The sequence below is a fragment of the Camponotus floridanus genome, unplaced genomic scaffold, assembly GCF_003227725.1.
Source record: "Camponotus floridanus strain SB8 unplaced genomic scaffold, Cflo_v7.5 scaffold61, whole genome shotgun sequence".
Lineage (NCBI taxonomy): Eukaryota > Metazoa > Arthropoda > Insecta > Hymenoptera > Formicidae > Camponotus > Camponotus floridanus.
Window position 1 is genome coordinate 532,498 of NW_020229781.1, and position 20,574 is coordinate 553,071.

Genomic DNA, 20,574 nt, shown 5'->3' on the forward strand with positions numbered 1-20,574 from the left:
ACACGGCACATGACTCTTTTATTTCAGCAATTTTGGAATAAATTTTCCAAAAACAGGAAAGGACTTTTTAAAGAGAACGATCTAATATTGGGTCGTAGATATTTCTTGTTTTTTATTATTTTACACGTATATTTATTATGTAATGTTTGCGTTTCGCGCAGGCATTTTTCTACTTATATTTTGCATCCACGTACGTTTCTTTGCTCGTATATATGCACTCGAATGCGAGATACTTTTATAGAACGGACTGGCAGTTGCTAATCTTGGAAATTGCGCAGAAGGATACATCTAGTTTAAATAAGTGCATGCAGTCGACATATTTGTGAAACGATCTAACAATATCAGCGATAGAATTGCTTTAGATACATTGCTTTTTATACAAAAATATAAGAGAGGATTGGATATTATACAGATAATTGCCGTTTTATATTTTAATCTTACAACTGTTGAGTACAATGTAGAATAAAAATGCAAAACTATTACAGTATCATCACAGATTAGCATTATTTCAATTTTTTTTTCAGCATTTTACGCTTTCAAAAAAGAACATTACAACACGAGAATAGGAAACTTCGTAGGGATCATCAATATATAACATTATTGTTACAAGAGAAAGGCATTAATAAAATTTAATGTCGAATTACTGCTTGTTACGTGTACGTGGAATATAATAGAATTTAAAAGTTATTATTACGCTTTGACCGATAATCGCAATAATTTGTTACTATGAGAGATATTCTGTCGTTTTGTCTGTGAAATTTTAGTCATACTATGTTTTACTGCGTTATGCCGTTAGCTTTACCATATTATAATATTATATCGTCTAATAACTTGCTTCGTTAACGTGTATTATTGAGAATCCTGCACATAATATTTCACTTCTATCAACTGCCCAAGTCGCAAAATATGGATGGATTTGACGGAGAAATTTTACCAGGACACAGGAAATAAAGATGAAATATTATATTGAAACATTATTATTACAGAACATTATTATCACAGAAAATATATCAAATGCATATTCAAATATATTATCACGGTATCGTTAATTATACCGTGAAGAGTACTTTGGTATTTCATCATTAGTATCGTCTATTAGCGCCTGTCTAACAATTACCGCGCATAATGATTCATTAAAACGAAAAATTCATTTTCGTATCGTTGCGCTTTAAAGTTTAATAACGGGCAGTCGTCAACAACCGTTCGCGACATTTCCGCTCATAAAACGGATACTCCATCCACGATTTTTACGATGCCAATATATTTGATTCGTTCAACTCTGTGCAATGTTTCGGTTATATCTGTCTTCAATATCTAGACTATTATCGGTGACGATTCACTGTTATACCGGAAATGTGCGACCCTCATTCGGAGTCCGCGTCTTCCTTCCTCGTCCAATTCCAGCACCGTCTTTCGCGTCTAATGGCTCGTATGGAGCTTCCGTCGATGCACGCAACGCGTCGAGCGAAGCACGAGCACATTATAGCATCCGGCAGCGTCGCCCAACATTCTGCAGTACGCGCAAAGTTGGAATTTGCAGGAGATGCGAATACCGGTCGTGCTGCGTCCAACGTGTACGCGAATTCTCTACGCTGGCAAGCTCGCTCTTTTCCTGTAAAAGCACGTGGTAATCATGCAACCCTCCCGCGCGACCAGGACTGCTGCTTGCAAAGCACGCGACAGTCGTGAAATTGGTTGATCGGAGCCTTCGAGTGGAGTAGAACGAGCGGAAAGAGTAATACTCTTTACTTTGAAATTTTTAATAAATTCTATTAAAGTCCGCTCGATATGTCGACGATGGTAACACGTGGGAATGGATGGACACTTGAATATCCGATTGGTCAATTTTAATTTAATCGAACTCGTAATTAAATTCTGATGCATAAAATCGCGCACTTAATGGATTCTCTCTGCATTATATGAAGAAAAAACCGTTTTCTATAATCGACTATAAAATCTATAATACAACATGTAATTAAAAAAAGTATTAACGTTAGAACTTGCATTAAAGAATAACAGTTGGCTCGTAATAACGAGCGCATATATTTACGCGCTTTTTCCTCATTTTGCATTTCATTCTTCATGTACATCGTACATTTTAATTCAGTCGACATCAACGGAGAAGCACACTTTTCTACTCGGAGATGTTCATTTCTCGAGCGGTTAAATCTGCTTTCAGACGCGACGCGATAATCTCAATTTTGTCCCCCTTTCAGATCGCATTTCTAAAGGAAAACGAGAAAATCCATGGTACTCAAAACTAAAAGCCACGAAGTCTCGCACTCACGCTACCTCCCAAAGGTCTTCTTTTCAATAGTTCAAAGTAATGGTACGTTAAGCCATGATTTTTGTCATTCTTTTGAGTATTAAAACTTGACTTTGGCGTGCGCTTTTAACAGATATCAAAAGAAGCAAATTACATCGCTTATAAAATAGTCATTTACTTTTTTTTCATTTTCTTTTTAAAAACTTCTCAAGAGAGCAAACAACATCGATCTCTCATTTCTGATTCTACAATTCGATGCAACCAGAAATACGAGTTTTCACGAGTCTGTAAACTGCAAAAGAATTTATAAGAGAAAAAGTCAGCCATATTTTCTAGCAATGATTTTCTCGAAAATATGACGTATAAAATATTTTACAAATATATACGTACCTTCCTATCTTATTTGTTCACAATTTTCGTTTACTCTGTCATTTTGCTAGTTTATCGCCATTTATAATGTAAACTAAAACATTTTGGTTAGACTGACAGCAAGCAGCCGCCAACATCTGGATTGACTACTTACGACAGTGTGTTTTTCAGCGACGCCGTAAAGTCTGGGGCGAGCCTTCACGCGCCTGTTTATTTAAGCAACGAGCGTGCGTATATTCGCGCACCCACGCGTGGAAAGACGTCGCCGGTCGCACGTGCTTCCATGCTTGCATTGGCGAGTCTGTCAGCCGTTTTATAAATAAGCATAATCCTTCTCGAATAAAACATCTCGCTGTGAGACGCACGTTTCCTTCGGAGTAGCTTTTCTTTCAAATTATTTATTAAAACAGTGTAAAAATACACGCCACTTTATTATATAAAATAATATTAAATTAATGATCGTTAAATGTTCGATGGAGCTTCAACTGACCTCGCGATATCTGGTTACCTTTAATTTTCTATCTTCATCTTTTTCCGGCTAAGAAGGTAGGAATCTAGTTGGTGAAGTCTCAGGAATGCCTCGGGGTAGAAGATAATTTTCATGAAATTTGCAGTGGAAAGATCTTGATATTCTGCGTTATACGAAAGTTTTCATAAAATGAAAAAATTAGCCGGTACTTTATTTGATTTTTAGGGCAGAGAGTTTTTTTCAGTATCGACTCTTCATTTATTTAAAAGAGAAATTAAATTTTTCCTGATGACTTATGAATAGTACAGATATTATGACTTTTGAATAATACGGGTATTTTCTAAAAATTACTGTGAGCGTCAATTTTAATAAACGGTGGATAAATAAAATCGGAAAGTAATTTATAGTTTTTCTTTATACGATCCGTTAAATAAATGATTGCTAAATTTTATATAGTTATATGAGATATATTTAAAATAAATAAAATTTTTAAACCGTTAAAGCTTGTTGATTATGTAACTATTTTTCGACAAAGCGTAATAAAACGATCTTTATCGAATGCCTTCTCGTTTGTAGTCACATAATTCTAGTGCCCACGTATCATTACCGAGAAAGCCAATATTGGTCTCAACCCCCTTGGAAATGATCACCGTGGCGCAGATAACGCGACACAAATCATGCGATTCGTATTCAGGCGCAATCGCGCGATACCTCTTACACTCATCGGCAGGCTGGCTTTCAAAGAGAACCGGGATGTGCACGGAGGTCGCGGCTGGCCACCGTAATTTCGCGAGAACCCGCGTAGCATAATAAGGTACCCGCAAGCGACTATCGGGAAGTAGTCGAAGCCGCGTTACGCTCTGTTATTCCGCTTTGCAGAGAGAGAGAGAGAGAGAGAGAGAGAGAGCGAGTGAGAGCGAGAGAGAGAGAGAGAGAGAGCGAGAGCGAGAGCGAGAGCTGGTCAACGACCTGCAACCTGGGTCACTATGATACAAAGCAGACTGGCCTTTCTTCTGCATATGTAAGGCATATTCTTCGCTTTGCTATATTTTCTTTTCTACTTTTACCTATCTTGTGTTTGAAAAAGCTACGAGGCTTTACAAAGAGTTTTCGCTATGATTTCCGCGGTGAAATGTTTTTATGATGAGTAAAGGTATTTTTGCAGTTTCTGTCAGCGATATTCGTCGGGATTTTAAATCAGAAATATCATTTGCAATAATTTAATGCAGATCCATTTATTTAAAACAGTTGGAAATAACATATTCCGTGACTCTTTTCACTATACTCTGCGCAATATTTAAATATCATTGATATTGTTAACACAGCATATCATGCAACTAAAATCAAGTGTGTAACATGCACTCGTCTTGTCTGACATTAAGCTTGTAGCAAATTTGTTTTGGATATTGCGTTACAACTTATAAGATAGCATGTAAGGAAACTGACAACAAAACGTACTCCATGTCACAAACTTAAGCTGGCTGAAAATTCAAAAGCGATCTCGATGCCTATAGTAGAGATATATAATCATTGCATGAATCTCTATATGGCTACTAGTGACATATCAGATATCTAAGGGATCTAACGTTGCAACAGTGTACATAATGGGAAATGTATCCTTGAGAAGGTATAATCCATTCACACATGATAATTGAATATGTGTATTAAATATCTACAGAAAAATAAATAAACTAGTAACGTATATTAAATATTTACAATAAATAAACTCGTGAAAATAAGAATCTAATGATAGATAGAGAGATGACAGCTTTATATTTTAATTCTTTATACTTTAATTTTACAGAAAAATAAATAAACTTGTAATATATATTGAATATTTACAATAAATAAACTCGTGAAAATAAGAATCTAATGATAGATAGAGAGATGACAACTTTAATATTTGAATCAGGAAGAATCTTGCTCGTTAAATATTTTATTTACAAATTAGTTTTTCTCTCCACAAATTAGAATTAAAAATATACGATAAGAACGTTGAAAATATTTCGCGCATATTTGCCAAGATATTTTCGCCACTTACATTGATCGCGCCTCTTTCACTCTTCGCGATTACCTTGAGAAAGGCCATCGGTGTGTTATTGAGCTTACTTACGTTAGTGCACGTTAACGAGACAGCCTCGTAAACGTTTGCCGTGAAGGCTCGATATAGCGAGTGGTCAATTTGCGCGCACTGCACACTACCGGAGATGAGCATATACACATAAAACGCGAAGGAAGGACGAAGAGGGACAGCATGACATCTACACGTTTGACCTGTAACGAGGACAATTCGTCCCTGGCCTCCTTCCAGGGAAATATATTTCTTTCCGGTTCTCGCTGTTTTTATGCCAAGGTGTACCGCCATCGAGACTCGCCAAGGTAAACCAGCCAAATTCGCCAATAAATTGGCGAACAGCAAACAAAACTTGTCAAACTCTCAACTTCGCACAAATTCGAGATCTGTCGTATTTGGTTATTAGAATTATCATTATTAATGTTTCTTTCCGACTCGAGATACATCCGAGTGCGCGTTCCCACGATGATATTTGTAAAACCGTACGTGATGTATTATATATATGTTCGTGGTTGCAGAATACAATTTCTATTTACCGTAAACAATAGCTGTCCGTTCTCAGCGTGATTTCTTCGATAGTAGCGGGGGCGGTATCCGAGTATTAGATGCCGTTCGTACGATGTCCCGCGATCGATACTGTCGTATATACCTAGTACACCGCGTGTTTTCGCGGTGTCTACGCGAAGGTAAACCGCGCATGTCTCTTTCTTTTTAACGTCGTCGCTTGAGAAATGGATGTACGCGAGAAGCGATCGTAAATGTCGTGTTTTCGGCAAAAGAATCTCCCACGTGGGAACGGAAGGAGTTTGCCTCCTCACTTTACTTCGTGTCCGCCGGTTAAAAACAGTTGAGAAAATCTTGTACCGAATTTCCTCCTTTTCGTTTTTCACGTATCTTAGCTTCTCTAACAACTTTGAGAAACCGATAGAAATAGCCCTTAACTTTTCACATGCCGTATTTTAAAAGTTAAAATATAGAAAATCTTAAGGATGTGTTGTACCTATTTTTAAAATATTGAGAATTTAATGAAAATTCTACAGAATGTCCTTACATATGTTTAGAATCTTCAATACAATTTTTAAATCGATTCACTAAAGCGTGCACAAGTTATAAGGATTTTAATATGCACCGAATTAACATGTTCTTATGGGAAACGTATAACCACGTTGATTCAAATGACAAAAACACATGGAAATAATATTCAGAATTTGTTTAAAATTTGCAAAAGTGTAGTTTAAATACAGAGGAAATATTTGGTCAAATAATATTATACAAGTACTAACTGGTTAAAAAGATATTAAATATAATTCAATAAAGTTAGCCATGTATCTGTCACAAGGCGAAATTCTCTGCCAAAAGTTAATCATTTCGACTAACAAAATTCGGGATATTTCAGTAAAAACGCAATAAATATTAAAAAATACATCTCTGCACTGTAGCTAAGATCAAATTGTATAATAATATTCCACACAATTTTTTATATTCAAAATACACCAAAAGTGGATATATTTGTCAATATTGATTTTCGGCTACTTTTTGCTGGGATTGTATATAGCATTACATACAAATTGCATACAAAGCATCCTTAAAAATTTATTTAATTTATTTATTTAATTTATTTATTTAATTGATTATTCATTAGTGTTGAATTTATCCGACATAAGAGATTTATCTTTAATGCAGAGAAAAGTTATATATTGCCAATCAATCTAAATTTCTAAAAATTGAAATCAACGATGTTAGACGCATTTTAGAACACAATTTTGTATACTCAAAATACACCAAAAGTGAATATATTCGTCAATATTGATTTTCAGCTACTTTTTGCTGGGATTGTGCATGCAAAACATTCTTAAGAAAAAACTAACCAGAATTGATTTCGCGAGAAATAATTGTAAATCCACGTGCAAAGAACGATTAAACGAAAGAACTAATAAAGTTGATTACGTCGAAGGGGCTCCATGATTCAATTCATGATGCATACATATCCATAGAATGGGAAGACCCTTCCGTAGTTAGATCTCTCAAGAAGTCATTTCCGATTCCGTTAGGTAAACGAAGAAGGGGTTTATTCTCGCCGCACCCTCTCTGTGGATTCCACGCGCATATTAATCGATCCACCACGGTCGAGAGGTCCTTCGGTGAGAAAGTTCGGTCGGCGACGGCAAACCAATCTATGAAAGGCTGCGAAAGCGCCCGATCGCTCGCTCGTGGTAGGTAGGTAAATAGGTTCTCGCACGACCACAAACTATGATGGACATCGTCATTAAATTCGACTTCAAGCGCACGTCGTAGGTGCTTACCCTCGCTCCCCACTTACCTCTCTTCCTAGTCCTTTCCATGGCGACGGATCGCCATGTATGCGTCGTATGCATGATCTGTGGACGTTGGGAAGGCTCAGTGAGCTTGCATCAGGAGAGCCAAAGAGCGAGAGAGAGAGAGCGAGAGAGACCGAAAGAGAGGTTGGAGAGGGAGAGAAATCCGAGGGGATAATCCGAAGAGGTGGGTGTTCTCGATATGATTAATGCCTCGCATGCGTGTTCATATGTGGAGGACAGCTGTGAGTGACTCGTGCTCCGCCCAGCTACCACCGTCAACATTCGAACGCACATCCGTAACAAGACGGACAGAGAGAGAGAGAGAGAGAGAGAGAGAGAGGGAGACCAGCCTCTTCTCTCCATTTCGCTCATCTTTCACGCAGGGATACGCGCCTGTTATTTCGACTACGTTGCACTCATGTTGCAACGCTCATGCGAGCGATATACCCTGGCCTGAATACACGACGTATATTAACTGGCATTACGATTATGATACGGTATCACCGCAACCGTAACTCGACCATTGCTCCTCCATCGACCTCTCGGCGCTTGCCGCATATCTCCTGGCGCCTGTTTCTATTTTTTAACACGCATAATGCGCCGCAATGGTACTCGCAGTCTCCTCCAGAGCGAATGAGAAAAACGGCGACTATTTTTCAACGAGAAGAGAAATAATAAGCGAGAAATTAAGGAAATATTTATTTTCCGAGAAATTATTATTAAATAAACGTATATGCCTATTTTTTAGATAAAACAAATCAAAGTTTCTTATCATTTTAACGTATTATTTTATTAATGTAACTGACATTACGATTATGATACGGTATCACTCGCAACCGTGACCCGACCATTGCTCCTCCATCGACCTCTCGGCGCTTGCCGCATATCTCCTGGCGCCTGTTTCTATTTTTTAACACGCATAATGCGCCGCAATGGTACTCGCAGTCTCCTCTGGAGCGAATGAGAAAAACGGCGACTATTTTTCAACGAGAAGAGAAATAATAAGCGAGAAATTAAGGAAATATTTATTTTCCGAGAAATTATTAAATTATTAAATGAAATAAATGTATATGCCTTTTTTAGATAAAACAAATCAAAGTTTCTTATCATTTTAACGTATTATTTTATTAATGTAACTGTGCAATTAAAAGATGAATATGAATATTTATACACGAATAACGGGAAGCTCTTTCTATGATATGATACAAATATTGACTTATCAGTATTGTTGAAGAAAATATCATCCAATCATGTGTCATCCAATGATGACGCCACCGGCTATGCGAGACCAAGCCTGTGGACAGCGTGATTTATTCCGCAGCACTGGAAGCGACGTTTAATTAACCGTACGCGGCTCAAGTTCTTTCGTTTCTCGCGAAAGTAAGCGTTACTTCAAGTAATGCGCGCGAGAAATTATGAGTGTACGAAACGAGATTAACGTTTCCGTGCTTTTCGTGCACCGCCAGCGTCGTTACGTTCGCTTCTTTCTTCTGCTTCCGACGCGCATTTTTTTGTAAAACTTCTCCCTTAAATTGCACTAGATTTTATATATACGTACTATATTATGATGAGAATATATATGTATTATAAGAAATGTGTTTCAAACAAGGAAGGAGAAATCATTAAATAGATATCGCTTTCAACATCTCAAACTTATGTATATTATAATTTAATAATATATATTTTAACACACTTTATAACATTGATATAGAAATTATTACGTTGTTATAAGAAAATTTTCTATATAAATTTTTTTATTTCAATTCAAGATTCATCATAAGTGTGAAAAATTTGATATAAATACTGCACCGGTCTATAAAGTATAGAAATAATATTACTCTTTCTCTCTATTTGAATGCAGAAATTTTACGTATATTCTATTCTAAAAAGAAAATGCGGAGCATATAAACTTTCAGCCGAGCCTTTGAAACCGTAAAATCCCTTATCTTATCTTATTGCATACTTGTTTTTATAAAATTTTTCTCGTTGATGTTTCGTGAAATAAATGAAAAAAAACTAAATTTTATTACTTTTTTTTTATTATTCATATATTTCGTAAGTTAATACATTTATATAAACGGATGAAAAATTTTATCTGAAAAAAATTTCCTGTCCATGATTTTTTTATTCTAAAAAAGCTCGCATGTTTGCCGCGTTCTGCAAAAACTATATAATATTCAATATAATTAGCACACTATATAAAGTGCCAAAAAGCAATTCATACCTGAAATGGCTTACCAAATTGTTTTCTATCTAGAAATGATACACGCGGTACCATGGATGATGTTTCCAGCCATGAAGCTCGCCTTATTTGCTGACTTAATTAGGAACTAATTACATTCCTGTGTGCATCTACGGTTGGTCTTGTTATTCGCGTTAATACCTCGCTTTCATTGCTTTTGCTCGGCATACAGCTAGTTAAAACTTACAGCACCGACGATAAGCTTAGCATTCCTCTTTATAACTAGCTTTCTTCTTTCCATTACATCGGTTGCTCCTAGATTTCATTTCACCGTCACACGATACGCAGATTTACTTAATAATATTTTCCTCTCTTAACATTCATTCTCTAAACTTAAAAGAAATCATACATATTTTTATTTCATTTCCAATGTTTATATTCGAATATCAAAAAACAAGAGAGAACACGTGTCAAAATTATTTTCTTATCCTCGACGAATCTACTAAATTTCTTGAAATCAGATGAAAGGATTCGCAGTCCCTTATAAAGGCGATATGAAATGCAAATTTCTTTAATAATACGTATGTAACGCGACAAACAATCCCCCGTATTTGTTGGAGTCGCGGTTGAATGCTTTTCATTAGACGACCCCTATCGCGACTCCTAACGGTGGAATCATCCGTGAGATCGAGGGATTCCTTGCGATTTGTTAGTTGAAATAAATCGTTGCGGCGTATTCGATATGGATCGCGATAAGACAGTAAGATAGTAGCTTGGTGCTGTCAAGCAGACAAATTACGAGAGGATATCGAGCACAGATCGAATTCGATTTGCAATATGCAGAAAGGGGTTCGTTCGAAGAGACGAGCAGGAGCGGGCAGCCCCGATTGAAAATAGTTCGGTTTCAATCTCGCCCATCTCGTGGTTCTCCAGAGCTCTTGAATAAACACTGACTTTCTCATTCCATCTCACCCGGAATCAATTCTAGCGAATAACCGGGGTGTTAAGTCCGCTCAAGGCAACGATGACTCCCGTTCGTCGACGTAGGGGTTACAAGGGACGAAATTTAAGGGTCTCTTCGGCCACTTTCCGGAATCGACACGCCCGAAAAAAAAGCCACGAATAAATAAAAGAGAACGAGAGAAACCTGCAACCTGTGGTGCAGTGTCGCATAACCGCATCTATCATGCTCATACGGATTAGGTCCTATCTACGGGATAGAATCTCGTTACCAACGATGACGACGTGCTCGTCACATGACGTTATATACATTTTCTTTTTGATTTTTTTTATTGCTATAAGGTTTGATGCGAAACGTGCAATGACCAAATATTCACAAATTGCATACCATCGCTGAGCTATAACTTTCTCATATGTGGAATTGGAATAATGTTTGCTCTTCGGAAACTCACTTCAGTAAATATGTTTTCCTTGCATCATATCGAGTTGCGTGTACATCGATTACATCGTCATCATAAGTGCTTTAACACGCAACAATTTAGCATTGCAGTAATGTTATATATATATATATATATATATATATATATATATATATATATATATATATATATGTGTGTATGTAAAATGTATGTTATGTTTTTTAAATGAATAATTTGAGCAATTATTTTCTTAGCCAAACTAAATTATGAAATAAAAAAATATTCCTTTTTCATAACAGTTTTATACGCGCTTCTAAACATTTTTTATATATATTATTAAAAAAGTTACTTTGCAATACTGAAATTTTTAAAAAGTTAGAGATTAACATTATGTATATGCGTTTGTGCATGTGTGTGTGATATTAAAATTTCATGCGTGTCGTTTAAGTTGTCGGATAAAATGGCAGTAACACTTTTGAATGATGCATAACAACTTTTTTAAATATGCGTAAATTAAATTTCCGTTGTATTCATTTATTTCAATTTTAAATTTTACAAAATTTTGCTCACTTTGTTAACATGATACTAGTTACACCATGTTATACAAATCATTTTTAAGGAAAAATATATCAAGCAGGCTGAATACGTAATCTTTCCTGACACACGCGAAAAATTGTTTAAAATTTATATATAAATATAATTGTACGTGAAAAAATTTTAATATAAATACAATTGTACATGATAAAAGGGATATGTCAACGTTGTAACAAGTAATTGTAATTTATTTAATGCATTCGTATTTTTATTCTAGATATTGTATTATTATTTAAACATATACAGGGTGTCCCATTTTAATGCCCCACCCCAAATAACTTTCTTATTTTTAATTTTAGAAAAAGATGTTTCAGACAAAAGTTGTATGGTTTCGAGGGGGACATAAGATGGTACCATTAATTTGATCTTGAAGAGTCACATGAAGGTTACGTGAAGATCATTTTCAATTTCTTAAATGGAACACCCTATATATTTTTGCATATTCTTGTAGCTTATCTCGAGAGCTTTCCAAAACACTATAAATAAACATTTTTTCATCAAGTACGTTTCGAGTAATGAGGCTTGAAATCATTTCTTAATTTTATATAAACCATAAAATATCTTGTAAAATATTCATTTTTTGATTATCTTACCTTAATACTTTTATGTACAAAATAATGAGAGAAATCCATTGGTGCAAAGAAAACATACAGTTGTTTTTAAGAAAAAAATATGTAATTTGCAATTAACAATTCCATATTTTTTCTTAAAAACAACTGTATGTTTTCTTTACACCAATTGATTCCTCTCATTATTTTGTACATAAAAATATTAAGGTAAGATAATCGAAAAATGAATATTTTACAAGATATTTTATGGTTTATGTAAAATTAGGAAATTACTTCAAGCCTCATAATTCGAAAAGTACTTGATGAAAAAATGTTTATTTATAGTGTTTTGGAAAGCTCTCGAGATAAGCTACAAGAATATGCAAAAATATATAGGGTGTTCCATTTAAGAAATTGAAAATGATCTTCACGTAACCTTCATGTGACTCTTCAAGATCAAATTAATGGTACCATCTTATGTCCCCCTCGAAACCATACAACTTTTGTCTGAAACATCTTTTTCTAAAATTAAAAATAAGAAAGTTATTTGGGGTGGGGCATTAAAATGGGACACCCTGTATATTTAAATAATATAATATGTTATATTTAAATAAGAATATTATATATGGATCTGATGTAAATTATGAAACGGCAGTGATACAAGGAGTATGCTCAAGTTTGATAGCAGCTTGTAGATATCAGCTCATTCTTTTAGATAAATGAACGTCACGTACATATAAAAACTGTAAGTTTTTCTAACAGCATATTCCTTAATGATCATAACGTCGTCATAAATTAAGTCTCTACGACCAAAATAATTTTCGATAATAGATCGACTCAGTATTGAATTTTTGTTTTAGCGTTACCAACGTCAAGAGTGATAATTAATTCTTGTCATTTGCAGTGTTTCGTAAAGTTTCGAAAAAAGACAAGATTAATGACTCGATAAATAACTGAATGATTTAATGAATTTAATTTCTGCAACGAACAAAAGTACTCGAGAACATGCTTGTATATTTTCTACAATCACAGCGTGATCTTTCTATTTACTTCTAATTTAATCATTTCATGACCGTCGACAGCATACAGTCCACATCTGCATCTGACAGTAGCACAGACACGTAGTAAATATATGGCAATACTACGACATACAGAAATGGTTGTACAAGGTATAAATTTCGTCGCTGTCTAGGTTTCATATGGAGCGTGCCATTGAAACGTGTTTTTGTTATAAATTCGACAAATATTTGCGCGCGTGAAATGGGAAGGTTGACACATGCCGTTATGAAAAAACCACGAGCGATAAGAGATCAATCGCGTGTACGTTATTTCGCGGCGTGTAAAATTGCATAAGAGAGAGAGAGAAGGGAGAGTATATGGGTTATAATCAATTTCCATTTAACGATACACGGTGAGATCAATTTTATTCGCACTGTGATAACAAAACGTCAATTTCGAAGCAATATGTAACAGTGTAATAGTTATTCGCGTTTGTTAGTGATGGCTATTGAAAATATTGTTGCTATTTGCAGGAGATATGAATTATCCGCTTCTGGATCATATTCTGCGCGATGTGTAAGTCTCGATTGAATTTTCGCAAAACAACTGTACTCATCTTCATAATACATGGACTCGAAAATAATATCTATAAAAATATGTCGTCACACACACATTAACACGCTAACTGCCGCGGGTATTTTTGGAAAAAGATCCCTTAGGCCGCACTACTTTTTTTTTATTAATTTTCCTAAGAATAATGTATTTAGGATTATTATACAGTAAAATTACATTTTTTGTAAATTATTTATTTTTAAGTTACTCCCATTTCTTAACCTTGTTTTTCTAAAAGACAAAACTAGCGAATATACTTTTTCATGCACATGGCATTTAACGTATTAAGTCAATTTATATTGTTGTTTCTCTTTTTTATATTTGTCGATTCCCAATCGGGCTTTTCTAAGCGTTTAAGATATTTACAACGAAAAATGATATTTCTAACCATTTTCTGAGTGTATACAGAGAATATATGACTCGGCGCAGCGCTTCGTTTTGCCGATCCTTTCTGCTTGTTCTACGGCCCCTCACACTTTATCCTGCAACTTCAGCATCTCCTCCACTCCCATGGCCGTTTCTACGAGCGTTTGCTTCGCTTTCTTTCCGCAATATTTCTTTACTTTTTTATGGGAGAGCACGATTTGCTCGACGATTCACCTCTTTGTCTCTGTAATAATTGAATTCGCGTTATATCGACCACCGCGCGAGAAGCCAAGAAGAAAGAAGCCGACGTATTTGCGCAATGTTCCGCGTGAATGTTTCGCATTTGAGAAGTTGAGGGAGAAAAAAGAGTAACAAAAGAAGAGAACATATAAAACACAACGGCGGGGATGAGGAAAGTGCTCGTGTATTGTTCTTTCGCTATCGTGGCAATCCGATTAGACGGATCCACGATACGCAAGAATGGACTGCGAGAAGCTACCCTTTGATTTTGAAACTTAATTTGCTCATCGAGCGAGAACAAAGGAGACTGCGCTCAATGAGGCTCCGCTTTCGTCTTTAACGCGGAATTTTCTTCAGCTTATAGTTTAGGCATCGTAGAAAATGAGATCTAGATGCATATGTCAGATACTGATGGGACTTTATATCAAGAAAATTACATATATCTACATATAATTATTTAATTATAGCATGCAAGCACACACACATGCACACATATATAGGGTATCAGGGCAATCTCTTCCCCAAAAAAATGCAATTAATAATTATATATTTTTTTTCGAAACAATTATGTGTTTTCTCTACACCAATTGATTCCTCTCATTATTTTATACATAAAAGTATTAAAGTAAGATAATCGAAAAATGAATATTTTACTAAATATTTTATGGTTTATGTAAAAATTAAGAAATTATTTCAAGTCTCATAACTCGAAAAGTATTTGATGAAAAAATACATTATTATAGTGTTTTGAAAAGCTCTAGAGGTAAGTTACAAGAACTTTTTTGGGAAAGAGATTGCCCTAACACCATGTATATATATATATATATATATATATATATATATATATATATGTATATATATGAAAGATGAATTAAATTTATTATAATGAAATTATAAAATTGGTATATTTAATCATTGGAATTAATTAAATTTACTTTACATATGCTCTACGATTTTATTTTAAAATGCTGATACATGGATATAAAATTGCGTCGACTCGAAATAGGAATAACGCACGGATGTAATTAATAATTATTCTTTTGCGCAAATAAAATGAATAACATGAAACGAAATTATACATTGATAGATTTTGTCCCTCATTTTTCAGGTGTTTTTTGATCATCAGAAAAATTCATGAATATAACAGAATAATTAATAATTAACTTTCTGAATTTTATTAGGCGCATTTTCTCTATTATAAGTAAAGTTAATATATTTTCATTTGAGAGATGTAATTTATATCTGATTGTTAATTTAGGATTCCTAATCCCGATTTTCAGCAATTGGAAAAACACAAATAAAATCTAATTCCTGTAGAAGTAAAAATAGCATAAACGATTTTTATTTCAGAGATTCTTATTTATTAACCTTCGGAATAGAACAATCTAACAATAGCTTCTTTTATATTTGAAACATTAGAAAGAAAGAATTTTAAAAAATGTACTCTTAATCCGATGAATAATGAAATAAAGTAAAAAAATATAAATCAAAAGTATTATTTAAATTTTATTAAACAAGAAGTGTAAATATATTGCTGCAAAACACAAATGCAGAATCCATCAGCAAAATTAAATTTTATCGCAATTATATTTGAACTTGTTCTATATATTATTAAAAATACATATATCGAGTTATCCTCATATATCCGCCAATGTATAAAACGTAACAGCTGCCGTGTGCCATTTTTGTCAGGATTTTTATTTTTTTCCTCGAACAAACGCAGTTAACGATTATTGCACTCTTTCTCGGTTATCCGGTATGTATTGTTAAACCAGAACTCCCAGCGAAAAAAGCGGCTTACGCGACAACGATCGATTTGACGTCGTTTACTTTCCCTTAACAGAAAGTTTTTTCATTGCTCGTTGTTTGCCGTAGCGTATATGGGGCCGGAGATTGTTTTCGCTGTTTTACAGACTCCTATCGAAGTGGAGAAAAAAATCCTTTGTTTCCCTAACGTTTTTGTCAATGCTCTCAAGCGAACGATATCAAATTTTACCAGTCGAAATGCACGTATTAAATGATTTCCATGTAGCATTATTATATTATATTCCAAATACGTTTGCATTTATATGAATTTTATTACTTATATAAAAGTTATATGTAAATGTATAATATAATCGTAAAATTTTTTTTCGGCGTAATATAATAACAGCGTATACGTAATAATTAAAGCTCCGAATGGTTAAAATAATTTTAATATAACTGGTTTGGAATATCAATTGTATATTGCTAATTGAAAATACTGATCGTCACGATACGGTCAACTATAACGATTGTTATCTTTAAAATATGGTAATGGATATTTATTGTTGCAGCATCATCCTTGGTTCGAGTGGCATTCGATAGAATCGTGAAACATTACTATCCTGAGATTAGAACGAACGTAAGTTAAATTTTCAATAAATTCTCTTGAAACCGTATTTTATTAGGCTTTATTTTTTATTATTAATTGTACTATTCAAAAATTTTATTATCTAATTTTAACATTTCATATTTATTATTTTGAACGATAATTTGACATATTTTAGTTTCTAATTATGTTTAATCAATTAACATCGATTAATAAAGTACAAAAAAATCGAGAAAAAATATAAATATAACAAACTTTTTGAAAGGATTTAAATTATACATACGTATATATTATGAACTCTTTATTAACAATTATTTCTTTTATTGTTAAAATATTCAATGATTTAATTCACTCTTTTGCATTAATGGTATTTAAACTTTCAATTTTTATAGGTTTACTGATATAAAACAATTATTTACGACTAAAACTATGGTTATTCATCAAATATGATTAATAATGAATGGCTATTTTATTATTATTTGTTTTATTATATTACTTTTTATATGATTGATACCTTTATTTTTCTAAATCGATAATAATTATTCTGAATTGTAACCAGCCATAAGCTGACCATATTAGCAAAAAGCTCAAAATTCATATTTGTCATATCAATTTTAAGTCGAATGACAAAGCACTGTTGTTCCAGACAGTCACTACAACACGACGAGACGAACAATGCCGGGTATTCATCAATCATCAATATTGCCCTTCGGCATTTAATATCAATAGAAAAAAAGACGAAGGAAAAAGGAAAAGAGAACATGAAAGAGAGCACAGCACGTTTTTCTCTTCTTTTAAATTATTGTAGTACTATTATAGTACCAGTAGAGAATTTCTCGTATTTATCTAGTTCTTGTAAAGCACAAAAGAAAAAAAGGAAAAAAATGATCAAGATGAGGTTCTCTCTCCTTGTAAATAGATGAATAGATATATATCATAAGATTGAGAAACCTAAATCTTTCGTTGGTCGGATCATTTAATACCAAACATCTACCTTAATATCGAAAGAGTAAAGGTCCATAGAGAATTATATATCTTAATATATAATTACTCAAATATTATAAAAATATAAGAATACGATATAATACGATAGAATATCATTATAAATAACAACATATTTATCAAACTACGACATAACTATGCAGGGTGTTTCAGACCACCCGTACCACCCATTTAAAAACTAGAGAGGTGGTTATTTCAAAAAAGTAAAAACATTTTTTTTATAAATCGGATGCGCTCTATCGAATGGTGATATTTTCAACTTCTTCGGTTCCGGCCGGAAATAGGCGATTCAGACCGGAAGTGCATTTTTTTAAAATGGAACCCCCTATTTTTTATTGCATATTCTTATAGCTTACCTCGAGAGCTTTCCAAAACGCTATAATAAATTATTTTTCCATGAAGTACTTTTCGAGTTATGAGGCTTCATTTCTTATTTTTACATAAACCATAAAATCATTTCTTAATTTTACATAAACCATAAAATATCTTGTAAAATATTCATTTTTCGATTATCTTACCTTAATACTTTTATGTACAAAATAATGAGAGGAATCAATTGGTGTAAAGAAAACAGTTGTTTTTAAGAAAAAATATGGAATTGTTAATTGCAAATTACATGTTTTGAAAAGCTCTCTATATGTGCGTTGAGAATTTTCAATTCAATATTCGTTGCAAAAATATACATTTAAACGATATAATTCGACACGATAATAAATTTAGCAGAGGAAATTATTTTAAGCTTCGTGGATTGAGAGAGAAAAGGATATATTTCTTATATAATTCTCTACTATACTGACACATATTTCTAATTCTCGAATAAGTCTCACTATTAATTCGTAGTATATAGCAGACGGGTCTTTCTGCGACGGCAAAGTGTAATGATATTGCAATTGTGTTGTGAATGCACGATCTAATCGGCCACGTGGAGCGAAAACAAAGTTGTCACGTGCGGGACGTGAGTTTCGCGAATTGGTCTTCCGTATCGGGGTGCGAAAGTGCGGAAACGACTTTGACGACGCTCTGATAGTTTCGCGTGACCCGAAGTTAATAACCCCGCGGCGCGGCACCGAACTTTCGCGGACAATGTTCTCGGCCGCAGATTTATAAGATTCGGCCTTATTTGAAAAGTTTATGCAATTTCGCGGTCCCCGGCACACGGCCTGTAAATATTCGGTCAAACTTCGAACTTTCCGAATAATGCAGCTGAGGTTTATCGAAGAGAACGAGAGCGGACAATAGATAAAGATTAGATAGATATTGGAAAAAAACGTAACATTATATGTTATCACATCGAGACGATTGACGAAATCTTATTGAAATAGCTGACTAAATACTAAGTTGATTAAATACAGCCCGTAGAGATTAGATATAACGGAAAAAAACATGATATCGACATGAATTATTATATTGATATGATTGACGGTTTTTGTCGAAAGTTTATTGAAAGATATATAATGAACGCTGAATACGTTATGCCTAAGTTAAATGCTAATGAAATATAATGACATTATTTCAATTATTTAAGAAAAATATTTCGCAATATTATTTTAACATAATGAATGTAAACATAATAAAAATTGTCCTTCCTTACATTGCAATTATCGAAATTCAATTACATCGCATTATTGTTGCAGCACATATTGATTGTATCAAACATTATTTATTTTTCAAGAAATTCTTCAAATTTTTTATCTTTAAAATGTGTTTAATATGTTTTTAGAATATTTTAATATTGTTTTACCTTTAAACATTCCCTGGCTGATTGAAACTATTACATTCACAATATTACCTGCATGATAAATATAACACACACATATACACACATGTATCCTATATCAAATACAATACAATATATCTATCTTCAAGCCGCATACTTTATTGCTACGTTTTAATTAATAAATAAATTCTTTATTTATTAATTAAAATACACACACATGTATATATACACAGATATATACACAGAGATATATACATAAAAAAGATATTTTTAAAGAGCAACAAACCTAAATATAAATAATTTTGCAAGACAGAAATATTTATCACCTTTCTCATTGATTTTGGGTAGCCATTACACCCTTTTTTCTTGCTATTGTATCTTTCATTATCAATGAATGATTCTATTTTTGAAATTGTATTTTTTATACAAAAATTTCCTACTTTTGCAAATATATTTAAAATTAAGCTGTGACACAAAAGAATATATCGTTTAAATAGATCGTTTAAAGAGATACTTGACAAAAGAAAGTTAAGTCGTTTTTAAAAGAATTGTTTTAACAATCTCTTTTTAACGACTGTATAAAGTTCCTTCCTTAAAGAGAAAAAGATCAACTTCGAAGTGAAATATCTCACGTTATTTTCAGTAGAATCATTTTTAATTTATCCAATCTCGTATGTTGTAAAAAGATGAAAGTTATAAAAAGTAAAAGTTTGTAGATCAAGGTGAATTGAGATAAAACTTCCTTTTTGTCCTCGTATCGGTTGGATTGGTTAAAGTGTGTATTCCGCAGATGGATGCGGGAGATATTCAATGAAATTTTAATCATATTCCACAGATAGCAATTGCATTGTACATGCGTACATATATATATTGATAAGCAGATCTTCCTCTCATAAGAGGATGCGGAATCTAGTTACACAAACGTGCATTATCGAGCTCATGAATGTGACAGGTGTATATCAACTTAGCATCTCTGCTCTATTCTATTTCGTACATTAATTATATTTGCATTATTATAGAAAATTATTTCGTTCTAAGGAATATGAGATATTACTATCTGTAAGCATGCACGCGATCGTTACACATCGA

The 20,574-nt window shown here is 33.5% G+C and overlaps 1 protein-coding gene across 6 annotated transcripts in view; it reads left to right on the forward strand.

Moving 5' to 3' along the window:
* The window catches only part of LOC105254457, a 199,835-nt gene that overhangs the window by 166,065 nt on the left and 13,196 nt on the right, over nucleotides 1-20,574 (forward strand). For 5 of the 6 annotated variants that reach the window (XM_011263136.3, XM_011263137.3, XM_011263138.3 and 2 more), the window contains one exon: nucleotides 16,732-16,799. The gene's annotated coding sequence lies outside the window, so the exon portion shown is untranslated. Of the gene's footprint in view, nucleotides 1-16,731; nucleotides 16,800-17,412; nucleotides 17,744-20,574 lie in introns of those variants that run through there. The other variant, XR_003123487.1, reaches the window with a different exon arrangement.